The sequence below is a fragment of the Ixodes scapularis genome, unplaced genomic scaffold, assembly GCF_016920785.2.
Source record: "Ixodes scapularis isolate PalLabHiFi unplaced genomic scaffold, ASM1692078v2 PGA_scaffold11__112_contigs__length_91849675, whole genome shotgun sequence".
Classification (NCBI taxonomy): Eukaryota; Metazoa; Arthropoda; class Arachnida; order Ixodida; family Ixodidae; genus Ixodes; species Ixodes scapularis.
Genome location: NW_024609837.1, coordinates 66,097,661 through 66,114,565, shown reverse-complemented (window position 1 = coordinate 66,114,565; position 16,905 = coordinate 66,097,661).

Genomic DNA, 16,905 nt, shown 5'->3' with positions numbered 1-16,905 from the left:
ATACAAAAGACTACGTGTCCCCATTAAAACATTGATGCAGCTTTGTTCATTCGACAAAACGCGATGAAATGCGGTAGCTTTACAGGAACACCGTAAGTGAAAACAATCCGGAAAGGAAATGGTACGGAGATGAAGTGGTTGTAATATGAAGTACACACCTCGAGGACGACGTCAAGGACGGCGTCTAGGACCACGTCCTAAATGACGACTTCAAGAACGACATCTAGGAGGACCTGTAGGACGACAAGAATGACGTCGAGAACTACGTCCTAAAGGACGACGTCAAAGACAACGTCTAGGACGACCTTTAGAACGATCTCAAGGACGACCTCTAGGACGACCTCGAGGACGACCTCGAGGAGGACGCCGAGGGCGTCGGCTACAGCTAACCGGCACTTACGAGCTTACGCGACCGGCGCTTACGCGAACGGAGCTTACGCAAACCGTCCCTACGAGCTTACGCGACCTGAGCTTACGCTTCACCTACAGCCATATGCGTTACGTGAACTTGAGCGTGGTTGGGCTGTCCCTCTCTCTCTCCCCTCTCTCTCGCGCGCGAGAGCAGAATTTACGCAACCGGCACTTACGCGAACGGCACTTACGACCTTACGCGATCGGAGCTTACGCTTCAGCCACCATCGCTTCAGCCATGGGCGTTACGTTACCTTGGGGACATGACCTTGATCGTGGCTGAGGCTACAAAGCTAGCGTTTAAAAAAGGAAAAAAAAATATATTTTTACATAAAAAAACCAAAAAAAAACCTCGCTTATCTGTAGGCTCCACCCCAATGTAGAGCTAGAGGTCCGGAACAGAGGCCAAAGCTTCGGGACAAACCGTTATTTTGTAATCAAAAGTTACGTGATTTTACAAAGCTTTCAATGGGAAATCAGGCCCTTTCTCGGTAGCTGACGTCCTTCCTCAGCATGTTTATCATGGGCTTCGTCGGTCACCATTTTCTCGTTGAAAATTTAAGATTGAGTTTGCGTCACCTGACGCTTCCTCTTCGTGGTTTAGAAACCAGGATTACGTGACCGCTTCTGTGCTTCGTTGGTAGCATGCAGGGTGAGGTTATCGTTCACAATTCATGTCTAGTTCGCTAATTTGAACGGACATTTAGAGTTACTTTTGACTTTATTTTTTGTTTGTTATACTTCTCAAGATTAAACTCAAGCAGCGCGACCAAAGTGACGTCGCGGAATACGGAGCAGGACCTAACTGACCCAGCTTCATGTTATTGTGTACTGACAACGACCAAGTCGGTCGTCGTCATGGCTTCGGATACTTGCCAAGATACTAAACAGGTAGATTCTGGGACGGTATAATTCCCGGGGCGAGTTTTCTTCATTTTTTTTTCTAGCCTGTCGGAAACAGACAGCAGACCATACAACACTGTATGAGTTGAAAAACAAAAACCTCCAGCACTTCCTAAGAGCAAGAGTGTTTCCTGACATGTGGAGGAAGTCAGTCGTTGTCCCAGTCTACAAGTCTGAAAGTCGTACCACTGCGTCAAACTTCAGGCCAGCTTCTCTGCTGTGTACATTTTCTAAGCTTTTCGAAATGGTAGTCCACAAGACATTGTTCGTCCGTTAAAAATGTGTTAAGTTCCAACCAGTGGCGTAGCCAGGATTTCATTTCGGGGTGGTCCAGTAACATAAATCTCCCCCCCCCCCCTCCCCCCAATGTCAAAGCAGGGTGAGCTCGACGGTACGGGCGCTCACGCAAAGATTACCGAGGCGCTGTTAAGATAAAACGGGTAAAGCTGCATTGTCAGTTAAACTGAGTAGGCTTCATTTACTGGAATAACGCGTGGTGGCTCATTGTTCTACTGTCGTCGTAGTTGCGGCCCACCAACTTGAAAGCTTCCTAACGGCACACAACCCCCCCCCCCCCCCCCCCCCCCCCCCCCCCGCTTTTAGAGGTAGCACTGCATTACCAACGCGTGAAGGCCAGAAAAAACACAAGGATAGCTATACACCAGTGTCTGCTCTGTTCCATGGGCGCCACCATGTTTGTTTATGCTGACGCAATGACACGGTAAAAAAAAAGGGGAGGGGGGCTGTGCGTTTTGCGAGACTCCATTTTGTTTGTAGGAACCTTCCCACATATATCGTAGTGCAAGAACGCCGGAAAGGCATAGTCACGAAGCTTCAAGAACAACACCAATGCCAAGAGTGCTGTAAAGAACAAAAACCTTGTTTTATGCGCAGACCCTCTCTTCACAAGAGCCTGCGCTTGAGATTATTGCTTCACATTTTTATCGCTGAGGACTAGGATTTCGGACACTGGTCTATAGGCAACCAGCAATACTGTTTGGTTTGGCGCTATCTAGCGACTGAAGCAAGAAACATTGGCTATGCCTGTGAGTGGCAGCTCCATTGTTCAAACGTTAGCTATTACTTTGGTGGCGCCGCTATAGCCTAGTGTCCGAAGGAAGAAATACTGGGTAGGCCAGGAAGCCGTAATCGCAGAACATGCAAGTACAGCGGAAGCTGCTGCTTGGCGAGCCGATCGGAACGTGACTACGAATCACCGGAGTGCGCTTTTACTGCGAAAAAGTATCAGGCTTTTCGCTGCGTCATGCTCCAATATGCGTGAGTTGCGCTCGTATACGTAGCGGATATCGAAGCCGTCGGCCCGCAATGGGGGCTTATCGTTCACCTTTTGCCAAGTTACACCGAGGCAGGGTATTCACCAACTCACGTTTACAAACCATCCAGAGCGCCCCTAGCGGACGCCACCGACGCCGCGCATGCGGGACGGAGGTGTGGGCAAGAAGCTCGCCGTCGCCCATAAACAAACCACTGGAATTTTTTTTTTAAATACTATCAGTCCCTACATAGGAGTATGATAGGGATGTTGTCGGCGTCGGTGTGAGTCCCCGCGCTTGTTTTCGCGTTGGAATTGTTGATTCTACGTCTTCCTGCAATGTCTGACTGCTTGAGCGGCATCAGCGAAATAACGAGGCTCCTTACATCGCAAAACTCGGCGTGAATAATGTTACATGCGACGATTCATTCCACGTGGACGCCGCAGAATGGACGTTAAAGCCTGATTGACATGGTGAGGTTCTGCTGGCTATTTTCAGTCACGACGTCGCTCGGGTTGCAAAAGCCTGAACCGTAGCTGAGATGTCGACGTCGATACTGAAAGTCGCAATCAGAATCGGACCGAGTGAATCAGGCATAACAAGTCGGTGATGGCCACTGGTAACAATTATCAACATTTCCTTATATCTACTCAGTAAGGCCTTTGATGTGGTTCACCATGACATTCTTTTAGCAAAACTTTGTGGTATTGGTGTCTGTAGAGGGCTACACAACTGGTTTTAGAATTATTTGTCTAATAGAACATGTGTTGCTCGTGCGAACGGCGCGTATTCCTTTCCGTACTTGGCCACGTCTGGGGTACCTCAGGGATCAGTTCTGGGCCCGCTTCTTTTTTTCTATTTTTGTGAACGACGTCTGCAAGCACATTGTAAATTCTTCTTTTTTGCAATATGCTGATCATATTAAGATATTTAAGGAGATTAAAACTATCTGAGATTGCAAGTTTCTACAAGAGGACATAAACTCATTTAGCAAATGGTGTTCACTGAACGGTATCCTACTAAACAGCCCGAAAACCAAGCTCATGTTCTATAGTCGCAAAACGCAAACAACGTGTTTCCCTTACAGTGTTCGCTCAGACGTATTGTGCCGTGCTAGCGGAGTGCGGGGCTTGAGAGTGCTTTTTGACTCCTTAAGTCAACACCAGACAACACCGAGCGCGCGCAAGGCGCGCGCTCGGTGTTGTCTGTTGAACGACTAGAATAGTCAGAAACCCCGCAACATTTGTAACCCTGTACCGCTTTTTGACACGGTCTCAACTTGAACACGCATCTCCTGTATGAAATAGTTGTAAAACTACCCTCCTAAGGCTGGAGCAAGTGCAAAACTAATTTTTATGTATTTATCGATATCGATATCTGCGCTATGAAACATCTCGATCCCATAGTAACAGTGTATTGGACGTCGTACATATAAAGAGCTTATATCACCGTCAAGAAAAGGCAGATCTGGTTTTCCTTTTCAAAGTCTTTCATGGCATGACCGACTGTTCAGAACTGCTCTCACAAATGTCTTTACGAGTTCCTCGGACAGTAACCCTTTTTACAACGTCTTTTGACTCTCTTCGGACGTTAAATATCCTGGACCCTTTGTTTTGTATGTGTAATATATATAATAGCAATGCAAGTCATCTTGATATTTTTTGTTTGACTGAATTTGTCAGATCTCTCAGATTCTTGTATGAGTCTCGCTGAACCTGTCGTTATTGTGATTTTATTATACATTACTATAATAAGCTATATTAGTTTTTGTGCCAGTCTTCTACCCTCTGTTTGGACCGTGTGTTCCGTTCTTTGCTTGTTGTGTAAGTAGTATCTTTGTGTCAACATGCGTTATACGTATCATGTCTTTTACTCAATGCTTTGAGTTTTTTTGCATTTTTTGTTATGTTTAATTTTTTTCCCCACTGTTATTGTAGTGTGTAAGTTTCGGTGTGCCAGTACCAAGAGGTCCAAGACCGCATGGGGGTTCCTGGACACCTAATAAAAATTCTTCTTGATTATTGATTCTTTGAATATTATTCCCGAGGACGACCCCGCAAGCGTCAAACTTAACAATTCCGATCGCCCCTTTTTTTTTTTTTTTCGCAGTTTGCTTGCGCAGTTTTAGAGACACAGGAAAGATGAAGTGTATGTACTACATGATGCGAGCGCAATCCATACCGCGTTTATTTGAGCTTGATATCAAACGAAGCCGCAAAACAGAATCGACAAGTTTGTCACTGCGGCGAGCGCGTCCGCAACCATGCACCGCACAATACTTCGAATATGACAAGGGGGCGATCAACAGATAAGACTCACCTTTTAACCAAAAGGTTCAAACCATTCATACAAAAAAAGTCCGCTTAAAAAAAAAAAAAGGGTTGCGCGAGCATTTTTTATTGGCAACAAGTCAACTTGGGACGGGCGTCTAGCTCCGGAATCCGCGGATTGAGCATCCTTGGAGTGCGTATTTCTTTTCTTTTTGCTGCTTGAAGTCGGGAAGCGCGCGAAGAGCACCGTAGAAGTATGCTCGTCGGTCTCCCCGGCGAGGTATCCGAGCGGTGTTGGGGGCCACGAGGCTATCGTAGGATTCCATCGTAACCTATACGCACAACTTCCGATCGTTTCGCCTGGCCTATTAAGATTTGTTGTTAGGGTTCGTCCTACGCACGCTTTGCGTCATAACAAAAAACAAAATATACTTAGCGGACGGTCTATGCTGCTAGGCGCTAAATCACGCAACCGGAGCGAAGCAAAGTGGAAAAAATACCTGGCCCCTTCAGATGCCATCTGGCATCGTCATCATCGAGTGATCGCAGGCATTGGCGTACCAACCCGGGGGGGGGGGGGGGGGGGGGGGGAGTGAGAGGGGCGTTTTCTTTTCCAGTTCTCAGAGTGGGGGGCAAGGCATGCGTTTTGCCCCCCCCCCCCCCTCCCTTTTCCCCCGAAACAGCCGCCACTTGGCAGGGCAAACACTGTCCGGCGGCGCACAAGGGGTACCGAGGGCACCGCTCCCCTGCCCTTGGGGGGGGGGGGGGGGGGGTCTAGCTTCACCCCCCCCCCCCCCCCACACACACACGCTCAAAAACAACTTGGTACGCCACTGATCGCAGGAATAACGGCAAGCTCTGAAACTTTATCATGTGGTCCGCACATACAGTTGGGCAGAGACTGGACGCTCGGCGATGTATAGTTTTTTTTTTTCGGTGTAAAAACACTGTAAATTGTATTTTCGGGGACACCTTGTACTATTTGGGAGTATATGAAAAAAAGAAAGCTGTTACGCTTGAAATGGAATTCACCGCTAGCCAAAAATTAGCCAAAGGAAGAAAGGTAAGCGACACCTGATTTGTTTGTGCGGCGGGGAATCTGTGATACACCACACCCCACTTGCACCGCCCAAGATTGTAGAGCATCAAATGATCCGTCGATTGCCTACGATACATTTGATGAAGCGTATTTTGACTCCTTCTATTTTAATTTTTTCTTTATTTGGGGTCGGGGGGGGGGGGGGGGGGCACGCCATTTAAGCAAATATCTTAATCGCCGCGAATCATCTTTAGCTGTTGTACGTGACATATTTGCTCCCTCCGCGAGCGAGTACCCAAAGGCGTCGGAACTAGTTGGGAGAGGAAAAAAAAAGGGGAGGGGGGGGGGGGGGGGGGGAGAGATATGCCTCCCTTCCCTGTATTGTTTATTTCAAAGCTATTGAATGTCACCAAAAAAGCGCCCCCCCCCCCTCGCCCCTCCCCGCCCTACAACGTCCAAATCATCAAAATAAAAAAAAAAAAAAACAGAAAATCATAATACCCCAGTTTTAATCTGTATTACTGAGCTTAGTACCATTTATTTTATTTAAATAATTTTCGTACTAAATAGTGCTTCCTTTGTCAATAAATATCTTTCTAAACATAGAAAATGAGTTTTTCGATGCACCCTTGCTACAGAGAACAACAATGCATGAAGAGTTATTCACTGGAAATATTTATGACGCAACGCACAAATCATTAAAAACTCGTTCTAATTGTTTATGCAAATTACGCGTAGCGGCAGTTGGAACACGTGTTGCTTGCGAACAGATTGTATTTGTCACTATACGGCAGCAAAAAAGTTCGCCTATTTTAGTAGCTTTTCTAAAAAAAACTTCGTCACAGTCGGAGTTGTTTTCCGCCGACTGCGAGCACACGGTGCCACTATGACAATTGCCTGCGTACTGCAGGTACCAGTCTATAGACCAAATAGAAAAAAATAGTCTCTAGTCTACGTCGAAAGTGTAAAGAATAAAAAAGTACGCGTTCATATTGCAAAGAGCCGTATCCTTCGAACTAAAGCGCAGGCTGTGAATCGGAACTAGGCAGTTACTTTGAACGCGTTCCCGTTACAAGTTTCATATGTGAAAAAAGAACTCGTTCCCGTTACAGTTAAAAAAATGGAAGGCATCGTTACGTACCTTACATTTACATTTTTCTGATTACCGGCCATATTTAGTTAGATCAGGGAAAGTTTACTTTTCGGATTTTATCTATCTCATCAAATGGGAGCATACGAATCTGAATGCCATGATAGAAGAGTATCAGGGGAAGGAAACAAGCGAAGCAGGGTTTAATTTGTTGACATATTTGCCTTAAAAAATCTCAGATTTTAACTATATTCATGTTTGTGGTGGGCGATTCAGAGGAGCCAAATGTACTGTTACCCCACATTGCACGAGCATTTTGCAACAACTTCACAGGTTTCAATCTAACACAGTCCCGTGTTCGAACTTAACAGCTGCTTCTCGATGTTGCTATCCGCAAGACTAGCAAGTGAAGAAGAGGGTAGGGCTTTTGGAAGGCCAGTCTCGAAAATACAAATCCGTCTTCGTGAAGGTTAGATTCGTTGTTCAGTTAGAAAGTGGGGGACAAGAGGAGAAGGAATAAGGGTTCATTTTTGTGTATCTTTTAAGTGACCAATATTCGGGATACAAGGGTGCGTTCGGTGTCTGGTAACCCGTTCTTTTGTTGTAACTAGGTTTCTTTGTGGAAGTTCAGTGATGGCTGTAGTCTGCATTAGATTTCTGGGTGTATCAGAATTCGTGGAGGCAAAGAAAGTAGCTAAGTCTGAGACGACCCTCTGTTTCTGTCTTTTCTTTCGACTAAATGTTTTGCTTTTTGTACCGCAGTTTTGGGTACTGAAAAAAAATTGATGCCCACTAGCTCTCCTGCACCCGATCACTACAACGCAAGGACCACATGGAATAAACCCTAAGATAAGTAACCAGAAAGTTAACGAGGCCCTGCTCTTCGTAAAGATATTGTTTTTCTACTTTGAGAATTTCCCTTTTAGAAATAAAGTAAAAATGACCACACCGGACGAAGAAAAAGGAACGCCGATCCTTTTTTCCGTTCCCGTAAAAATCTAACGAATTCCCATTCCAGTTGCATGGATGCAAAATGGAACGGTGGCGTTCCTTCGTTCCTCCTAAAAGGAACGCGTTCCAGGAACGCCGTTCCTTAAAACACTGCTTTTTCTGTTCGTCTAGTTGCAGACTAGCATTACTGAGCCCCGTTAATCTCTTCGTCTTGCTAATAAGCCATTTGTCTTCTTAAAAATCACGAGCCGACGGTGTGGTGCTAAAAAATGCGGCAAGTTCTTGTAAGACAAACGGCAATCAGCGACTAAATCGCATCACAAAAGAAAAAAAAAAATGAAAAAAGGAAAGAAAATTTGATGGTCACATTAGAGAGTTTTAGAATAACGTACGCAATTTTAGCGCACGCTAGCGCTAAATTTAGTGCTTGTATCAGCGCACGCGACGCAAGAGAGATTTTTATTATAGCGTTTCTCCGTCGCGACGCAAAAGCCCAAGCAGCTCGCGCTTGCGACGCCACCAAGATACAGTCACAATTTTTATTTCGCACGAAATGCTGTAACTTTAGAAAAAAACGAGTTTTTTGGTTCAGAGTACTATTTTAGATTTGTTTAAACATGGGAATGCGACGGGAGCTGCTGACCGGTCGTGTCCGCTTGCGTCGCCTCGGCAAGAGAGGTCTCGTGTACTGACTTTCGCAGATCGTACCTTCGCCGAGAAATGTTCGCGCGTCGCAAGCATCAAGTTGCCGGTGATCGTTGCCAAACCGAGTGCAATGTCGTCCTGTATTGAAAATTGCAGTCACGAGGATGCCGCCGACGTCGCACTCACGACGACGCCAAAGCAGCCGCCGACATAATCCTGGAAGCCGCCATTTTTTTAACTCTGCTCGTCTTGGCTTTAGCCAAATTCTTATCACGAATCCGCCTTGGGGAAGCGCAAAGACTCTTTGCGTACGCACGCTATTTCCGAGAAATAGCGCACGCTAAAATTGCGCACGCAAAGCGCAAAACCTGGTTTTCGTTCGGAGCATGCGCAGTGGCGACGACGCTATTCTTTGCGTACGCAAAGCTTTAGCGTGCGCTATTCTAAAACTCCCTGTTGGCGCGAGCGATGAGCGAGTTGCTTCTCAAAAAGCTTAAGTTCGCTCCTAACGCCACTGGTTGGCTTAGCTGCTCCACGATTGGATCGCATCGCAAACATGTCGGGTCAGAGCGACTGCTCCAAAAACGTCGCTTTTCTTCCGCGATAATCGCCTTTGCGATGAAAGTTATTGCGCGAATGCTGCATGCACATCGCCAGTGTGAACGGGCCTTTAGTCCGTCTGTCCCTCTCTCTCTTTCCGGATCCTTCTATGTGCCGGTTTATGTCTCTACGAAGCCACTTCGGTCTGTCTGTGTGCGTGTTGCCTGTGGCAGGTGGCGGATTTAAGGGTCAGGCTTGGACATGACGTCACGGGCGAAGCGTTGTCCAGATCTCTCGTGCTGACGTAACATTTGGGATGTCAGCAAAAACTAGGCATTTCTTCGCGCACTGAAAAGGCTGTTGTATAGGCAACCTGCAAAGCTGTTTGATTTAGCGCTACCTAGCGAGTGAAACAAGAAATATTGGGTATACCTGGGAGTGGCGGCTGCATTGTTCAAACGTGAGCTATTGCGCTGGTGGCGCCGCTCAGCCTGCATATCTGAAGCAAGAAATACTGGGTAGGCCAACAAGCCGTGATCGCATGACATGAAAGTAAGGCGGAAGCTACGGTCTTGGCGGGCCAATCGGAACGTGACTACAAATCACCTGAGTGCGCTTTTACTGCGAAGGAGTATCAATCTTTTCGCTGCGTCATGCTCCAATATGTGTGCGTTGCTCTCGTATACGTAGTGGATATCGAAGCCGTCGGCACACAATGTGGGGCTTATCGTTCACCCTTTGCTTATCGTTCACCCTTAGTCTGAACAAATGTACTGCGTTGCGATGAGGAGAGTGCGTCACTTTTAGTTAAGATCTGCAAACTGCATGGTTGGCAGGACAACTGAAACAAGTGAAATATACTGTTCTAATATATCTGCCGTGACTATAATAAACGAGTGTAACCGAGCAACGCAGCAATGTTCCTGTTATTAAATGCTTTTCTCGGTAGTGTGGGTTCACCAGCTTCAATTTGCTCGGTGAGGGCCGCGGATGTCAAGAGGCTAATTCTATAAATTTCTGGCTAAATAATCTTGTATTCAATCACAGTAGACTCTGCAACCCCCAAAAAACAACGCGCACCACGACACACACAGCATCGGCCGCAGTGATACTCTTTTACTGATGAGGGCTAGCGACCTTCACGAGACTTTCCGATCATCCTCCGCCCTCACCTAACGTATATCGGGACTGAGCAGTTCACCGATTAACTTTCAGATTATTCAAGTAATGCTTTATTGCAATTTTCTTTTTGCCGGTTAATTGGAGTCTTGTGCTGGAGAAAGTCAACAAGGAGTAAAAAATGCCTGCTTTAATATTTTTGACGTCTTTATTTCTTTTGTGACACCGGCTTGCACGGTAAACCACTTCAGTGTGCTTGTCATTTCCCCGAGGGCGATTATACTGTTTAAATAATAACTTTAAAAAATACTTCATTTTAAAAGGCTTCGAGTGTTCATATTTATGTAGGACTCACAACGTGAAGTTTAGAATGGGAATGCAATATGCCATTTGTGACAAAGTAAAACCAGTTAAAAAAATGTAGTTTTAACGTCTTTCACGCAAATGACCGGCGAAAAATCAACATGCGAATTTATTGGTTGATTAGTCTATTAAAGGTTAGCGATCAGTCGGGTTAATTTTCTAATCAAACCACAGACCCACTCAACATTCAATGCTTTATGAAGGCCACGGTTTGTGCGAGATAACAAAAATACGTTGGGCCAGCGATTGTATACAAACCAACACACTAAGAATATGGAAGCTTCCGACTTAATAATAATCGCTTTGCTGAATTTCTACGCATGGGAAACGATACAACACAACCTTTAGTAAGAAGAAACGGTAACAAAAACGTAAAACATATAAAAAGGAATGTCAAGCTCAGTCTGAAACGGGCTTGCGTCGTCGAGATCCATGCTTCTGAGCGTGCTCCAGTAGCAGACGACGCACGGCGGTATCCCCGCTTTCGCGCGTTTCCAATTTCGGCCGCACGGTGGCGACACGGTTCGATCTCGAGGCGAATAACCCTTGGGCTCTCACTGTGCTGGCGCCGCCTGGCAGATTCCGGCTGGCTATGTCGTTGACGCCGAATTAGAGCGCAGCTCTTCAGGACGAGGGGGGAAGGGTACTTAGGGGAGGGTATGCCCCTCCTCCCTCCTCTTCGCTTCCTCGTACTGCCTGCTACTCCTCCCTCCGAGCGGCGTCGGCGTAACCGTGAGGTCACGTGACCCTCGTGACCTCACGGGGGTCACGTGACGTCACTGGGGTCACGTGATCTCACGGGGGTCACGTGACCTCACGGTTACGCCGACGGCAACGGCGACGCCGCTCAAGCCGGAAACGGGCGCCCAAGAGCTGCGCTCTAAAAGAAAATCGTGCTAGAGGTGCCGCATCGTGTAGGTGACGCATCGTGTTGGTGACGTCAGGTTTTCCTTCAGAGCCGAGGCTACATGGGAGCTGGCGTGGTTGTGAGCTTCGCCGCTTGGTGGCGTTAACGCGCTACAACCTGGCTGTTCGAGTTATTCCTCCCCGCTCTCCGCGGGAATCGAATAGGCGCGGGGGAGAATGGAAATCCGGTTCGGCCAAGGTAGGCCAGGATCGCGCTTACTCAGCTTGCCGCCGTACTTCCGAGGGCTGACGCTGCTTTTATGCGGAGTGTAACCTAAGGATGTTCGGTTTATTCGTCTTAAGTAGAATTATGGGGCCTTAAACTCGTCAACCACAAAGTTGGGGCCCAAGTTCTCGGAGCGCGGCGATCGGACCCGGGCGCGGAGCGCGAATTAATTTTTGGCTCCAACTTTGTGTTAAACAAGTTTAGAGCACAAGATGCATTTTTGAGCAAATAATTGGTGCCTTTGGGGTGTGGCGAGGACGTGATTGACATTTAGACAGTGAAATATGCGCTAGAATTTCTTTGCAGTGTCCCTTTCAATCCGCCCATGTCGTGTGGGCATTTGCGGGCACGAGTACGCTTTAATCGTTTTTGTTTCTTCCTTTCGAGTTTTGTTTAGATTGCAATTTGATACGGAGTGATTCACGAAGGAAGTGGAAGGTAGAAAAAAACCTGAAGAAATAATCAACGTGCAGGTGAGCTGGTGCACATTAATCATGACGTTTGAACCCTGATTCTGGGAAGGCAACGTGAAGATATCCTAGAAGAAATAGATGAAAGGTGACAGACAAGCGTCACAATATCAGCTAACAATTTTTTGTTACAACGTTTTATAACCTTCTTTTAAAGTCGTTCGAAACGTAAAAAACACAAAAAAAAAACACATCGTATTTTTATGTTTTTGACGTTGTGGACGGCTCTGGAGGAATGGTATCAAAGCCTTGTGTGAAATCAAATTTCCTAGCTGAGTTTGAGACACTTGTCTGTCACCTTTCGTCTGCTTCTTCTAAGGTATCTTCATTTTTTCTTTATAATTTATTGAGATAAGTAAAAAAAATGGCAGCGACTTTTGTTTTTAAAGTTATATGGTGCATGCAATGCCGCATTTATAGGGACCATGAAGATAACTTTAAACTCGTTTAGGAAAGAGTTTTTTCCGACTCTCTAGGGACCTGGCAAAATGTTCAATCTTTTTTATAGTTATACGAAGTTTATCTTGTATAAAATAAATCCACGAAAGCTAAACTGACGCTCAGCTTTCCCGCCATGCAACCTTGCTTAAAACGGAGGAAACGTCAACAGTGAGCCGTCGGTTTCGGTAGAATTTAGTGGTCATAAGCGTATATGGCGCGGTGGGCTGTAGCGGCGTTTTGTGGTTTGAAAGCGTTGTACCCACCACAGAAGCGTGTGTGTGTGTGTGTGGGGGGGGGGGGGGGGCATGGCGTCAGTTGCGTAGCTTTCTCAAGCCATCCTCCCGTGTCACTTGCCTCTTTCTCATCCTCCTCGCCCATTCCTCCCTCCTATATGAAACAGATGTGACCATTGAATTGTACATGGCGGCATCTACAAACTGAGTGGCACATGGTTCTACCATGTTTCAGGTGAACTAGAAAAAAAGTGAAAGCCGTTTACAACTCCCTGTAACACCGAATTAGAGCGCAGCTCTTGAGGAGGAGGAGGGAAGGGTATTGGGGGGGGGTGAAGTGACCTGGAGGGGTCACGTGACCGTGGGAGGTCAGGTGACGATGCCGATGATGTCATCCGTGACGATGACGATGCGGACTCCGATGACGTCATCAACGATGATGACGACGATGCGGATGTCGATGACGTCATCAGTGACGTCACTGATGACGTCATCCGTGATGATGACGATGCGGATGCCGGTGAGGTCATCAGTGACGTCACAGATGACGTCATCAGTGATGATGACAATGCAGATGCCGGTGACGTCATCAGTGACGATGACGTCATCGGGGAGGTCACGTGACCTCGGCGGGGGGGTCATGTGACCCTGGAGGGTGGTCACGTGACCTCGGGGGGTGTAACGTGACTTCGGGGGAGGGGGTCACGTGACCTCGGGGGAGGGGGTCACGTGACCTCGGGGGAGGGGTTCACGTGACCTCGGGGTGGTCACGTGACCTCGGGGGGTCACGTGACTTTGGGTGTCACGTGACCTTGTGGGCCACGTGACCCTAGGGGAGGGGTCACGTCACTTCTGGGGGTCACGTGGCCTTGTGGTGATCTTGGGGGTCACGTGACCTTGGGATGACCTTGAGGGTCACGTGGCCTTTTGGTGACCTTCGTTACGCCGACGCCGACAGCGACGGCGATGCCGCTCAAGCTGGTAACGGGCCCCTAAGAGCTGCGCTCTAAAACACACACATAAAGAAAGGATTATACACCAGCGGTGTGTATGGTCTTTTCTTTATGTGTATGTTTTTCTTCAAGTTCAGCTGGGCCTTACCTGAAGTATGAACCAACTAGCTCAGCTCAAGCCTGTTACCGGTTCTACCATGGTTCTGCTCATGGTCCCTGCAGCTGACTGCGCCTACTGCTGTTTAATTCGCATTAACAACAATACATTTAAGGAATTATGTTTTAGAGCGCAGCTCTTAGGCACCCGTTTCCGGCTTGAGCGGTGTCGCCGCCGGCGTCGCCGTCGCCATCGCCGTCGGCGTAACCGCGCGGTGCATTGTGGGTACATTCCCCGCTAAATCTAGCGGAAAAATTTCCCCGCTAGATCTAGCGGGAAAATTTCCCCGCAAACCTAGCGGAAAAATTTTCCCGCTAAATCTAGCGGGAAAATTTCCCAGCTAAGTTTAGCGGAAAATTTCCCTGCTAAATCTAGCGGGAAAATTTTCTAGCTATATTTAGCGGAAAAATTTCCCCGCTATATTTAGCGGGAAATTTTCCCCGCTAAATCTAGCGGAAAAATTTCCCCGCTATATCTAGCGGAAAAATTTCCCCGCTAAATCTAGTGGAAAAATTTACCCGCTAAATCTAGCAGAAAACTTTCCCCGCTAAATCTAGCGGAAAATTTCTCTGGGGACACGTGACCTGAGGTCACGTGACGGGGGTCACGTGACCTGGGGTCACGGGACCCCCGCCGAGGTCACTTGACCCCCAGGTCACCTGACCCCCTCCCCAAGGTCACGTGACCTCGGGGGGGGGGGAGCAGGGGGTCACGTGACCACACCCCCATGTCACGTGCCCCCCCCCCCCCCCCCCCCCGAGGTCACGTAACCCTCAGTACCCTTCCCTCCTCCTCCTCAAGAGCTGCGCTCTAATTCGGCGTTACAGGGAGTTGTAAACGGCTTTCATTTTTAAACTCCATTACCATCGTGCAAGTGAATATTGTCACGAATGCAAGTGACGAGAGGATGAATAGTGAACTGAAAATGAAGTTTTAATCGAGGAACTTGTGCCAAACAAAATAAAGGACGAGCGTCGAGGCAGCAAAACAAAGGGTGGCGATTTGGCCTCGTAAGAGCAAGCGAGAGCGAGACTGATTCGACAAGGTTACGGGCAGCTCCTTATCTAGTGTGCGTCGGCATCGCGAAAATTCGGCCCAGAAGGTGCGTCGGCATCGAGCATTCGGGGAAAGAATAAACAGACACTTTTGAGAACAAGAAACTAGGACGAAATGATGAATGTTACGAGCCGAGTAAGAATGTACGCAAATCTTCTAGAATTTCGTGACCGAGCGTTGTTTGTTTGGCCCTGCGCGCGGAAATATTAACGTTCTAACGATGTGGGTATAACGTCGTTCAGCTTGAGAAATGTGTTCTGCATCGATAGAAGTCAATATACTTACGAATTTTGATAGCGATAATTTTGTGCACGGCTGTTTGAAAGGTTTTGTGGAGCGCTCACACAACTTTACAATACATTGGGGGGAGTTCTTATTATACGCATCGCAACCAACATTGAACAATGCATTTGAGTTTGACTATGGTGCTTTAATAATATGTATCGTAACCTACGTTGGACCAACTTAATTGCACTTAGCAGTGACACATATATAGCTGGCGCAACTGTCAAAGTTATCAGACTTGAAGCGAACGAAACTCCACTTCGATGAATTCCACTCACTGCTGCAACAAAGGGCCGAAATCCATCGTTCGAGCTGCTCGGTGACTCTCGGAAATCGAAGAGAACCGCTAATAAGTTCACGTTACTGCAAAGTTCGGGCCGTAATCCAACAGAGGCATGTCGGCCGGTGAACGAAACTCCCCGCGGAAGCTCCCTGCAGCCGTTAACACCGCAAAGCCCCCTCTTGGGGTGGACAACGCCACGCACCTTTCTTTACTCAAACTGCTCAGCGGCTCTGCTCTCCCTCTCCTCGTGGTCTATCGTCCGCCCATCAGAATCTCGCACGTCTCGCCAGATTTGCTTTTACGTTGCTCTTTTTAGACCTACCGGACGGAGCAAGCGCATGCAGTTTTCCGGCGCGCACCGCTGACACATCGCGCTCTTCGAGTTTTGTTTAATAAAACCTTCCGAACGCACCACTGACCGCGACGTGCTGACCGCGGTCCGTCGTCTGCTCCTCAGGGATTCGCCGCCTCGGCTCCACACTACCTGGACTGACTGTAGTCGAGCTATGTGTCCGACGTTTTACTTCCTGCAGCGTTCGGCGATGCTAGCTGCGTTGGGGGGGGGGGGGGGGGGGGGGGGGGGGGGGTTGTGCGTTTCGTCGAATTTCTTTTCCAGTTTTAGGCGGTTTCTGACTGGACCAGGAATCATCCTTACGTGCTGATGCGGATCGTTTTGTGTACGAGAAGCAGGCCTCGGAATGTTTCCACGAAGTGGCGGATCGGGACGAATAACAAACTCTTTCACCTAATTATCATCGTTAAGACTGGTTGCGGTTGGTGTTTGACTGGCGCTAGATTTGTCATTTTCCCCTACTGATATTTAATTTGGCGTAATTTTGTGTATCACAATACGTCAACTTGCTGTGATGACTGTTTTCCCGCGTATACAGCCGTTGAGAAACACTGGAAAAGCTCGTCCAACGACGTGAACCACCTCGGGTCGTGGTAGGCGTCATGATGATGTTTGCATTCCGTCGGGCACCACTGCGTAGTTGAGCTCCCCGAGGCAACGAAGTGCCTTGTGTGGTCCGAAGTACCATGTGAACTGTTTTTCGCTGAGAACGCGGCGACGAATGGGTTTCCACACCCACACCCTGTCTCCGGGCTGGAAGTAAACGTCCCGACGATGAAGGTCGCAGCGGCCAGCGTCGACAGGCTCCTTGTCTTGAATCCGGAGTAGGGCGAGCTGGCGGACCTCTTCGGCATGTTGAGCAACCACCTGGGCGTCGTCGCTCCCATCGTCAGGTGGCTCCTGGGACAGCATCGCGTCCAGCATGGTCGTTAGCTTCC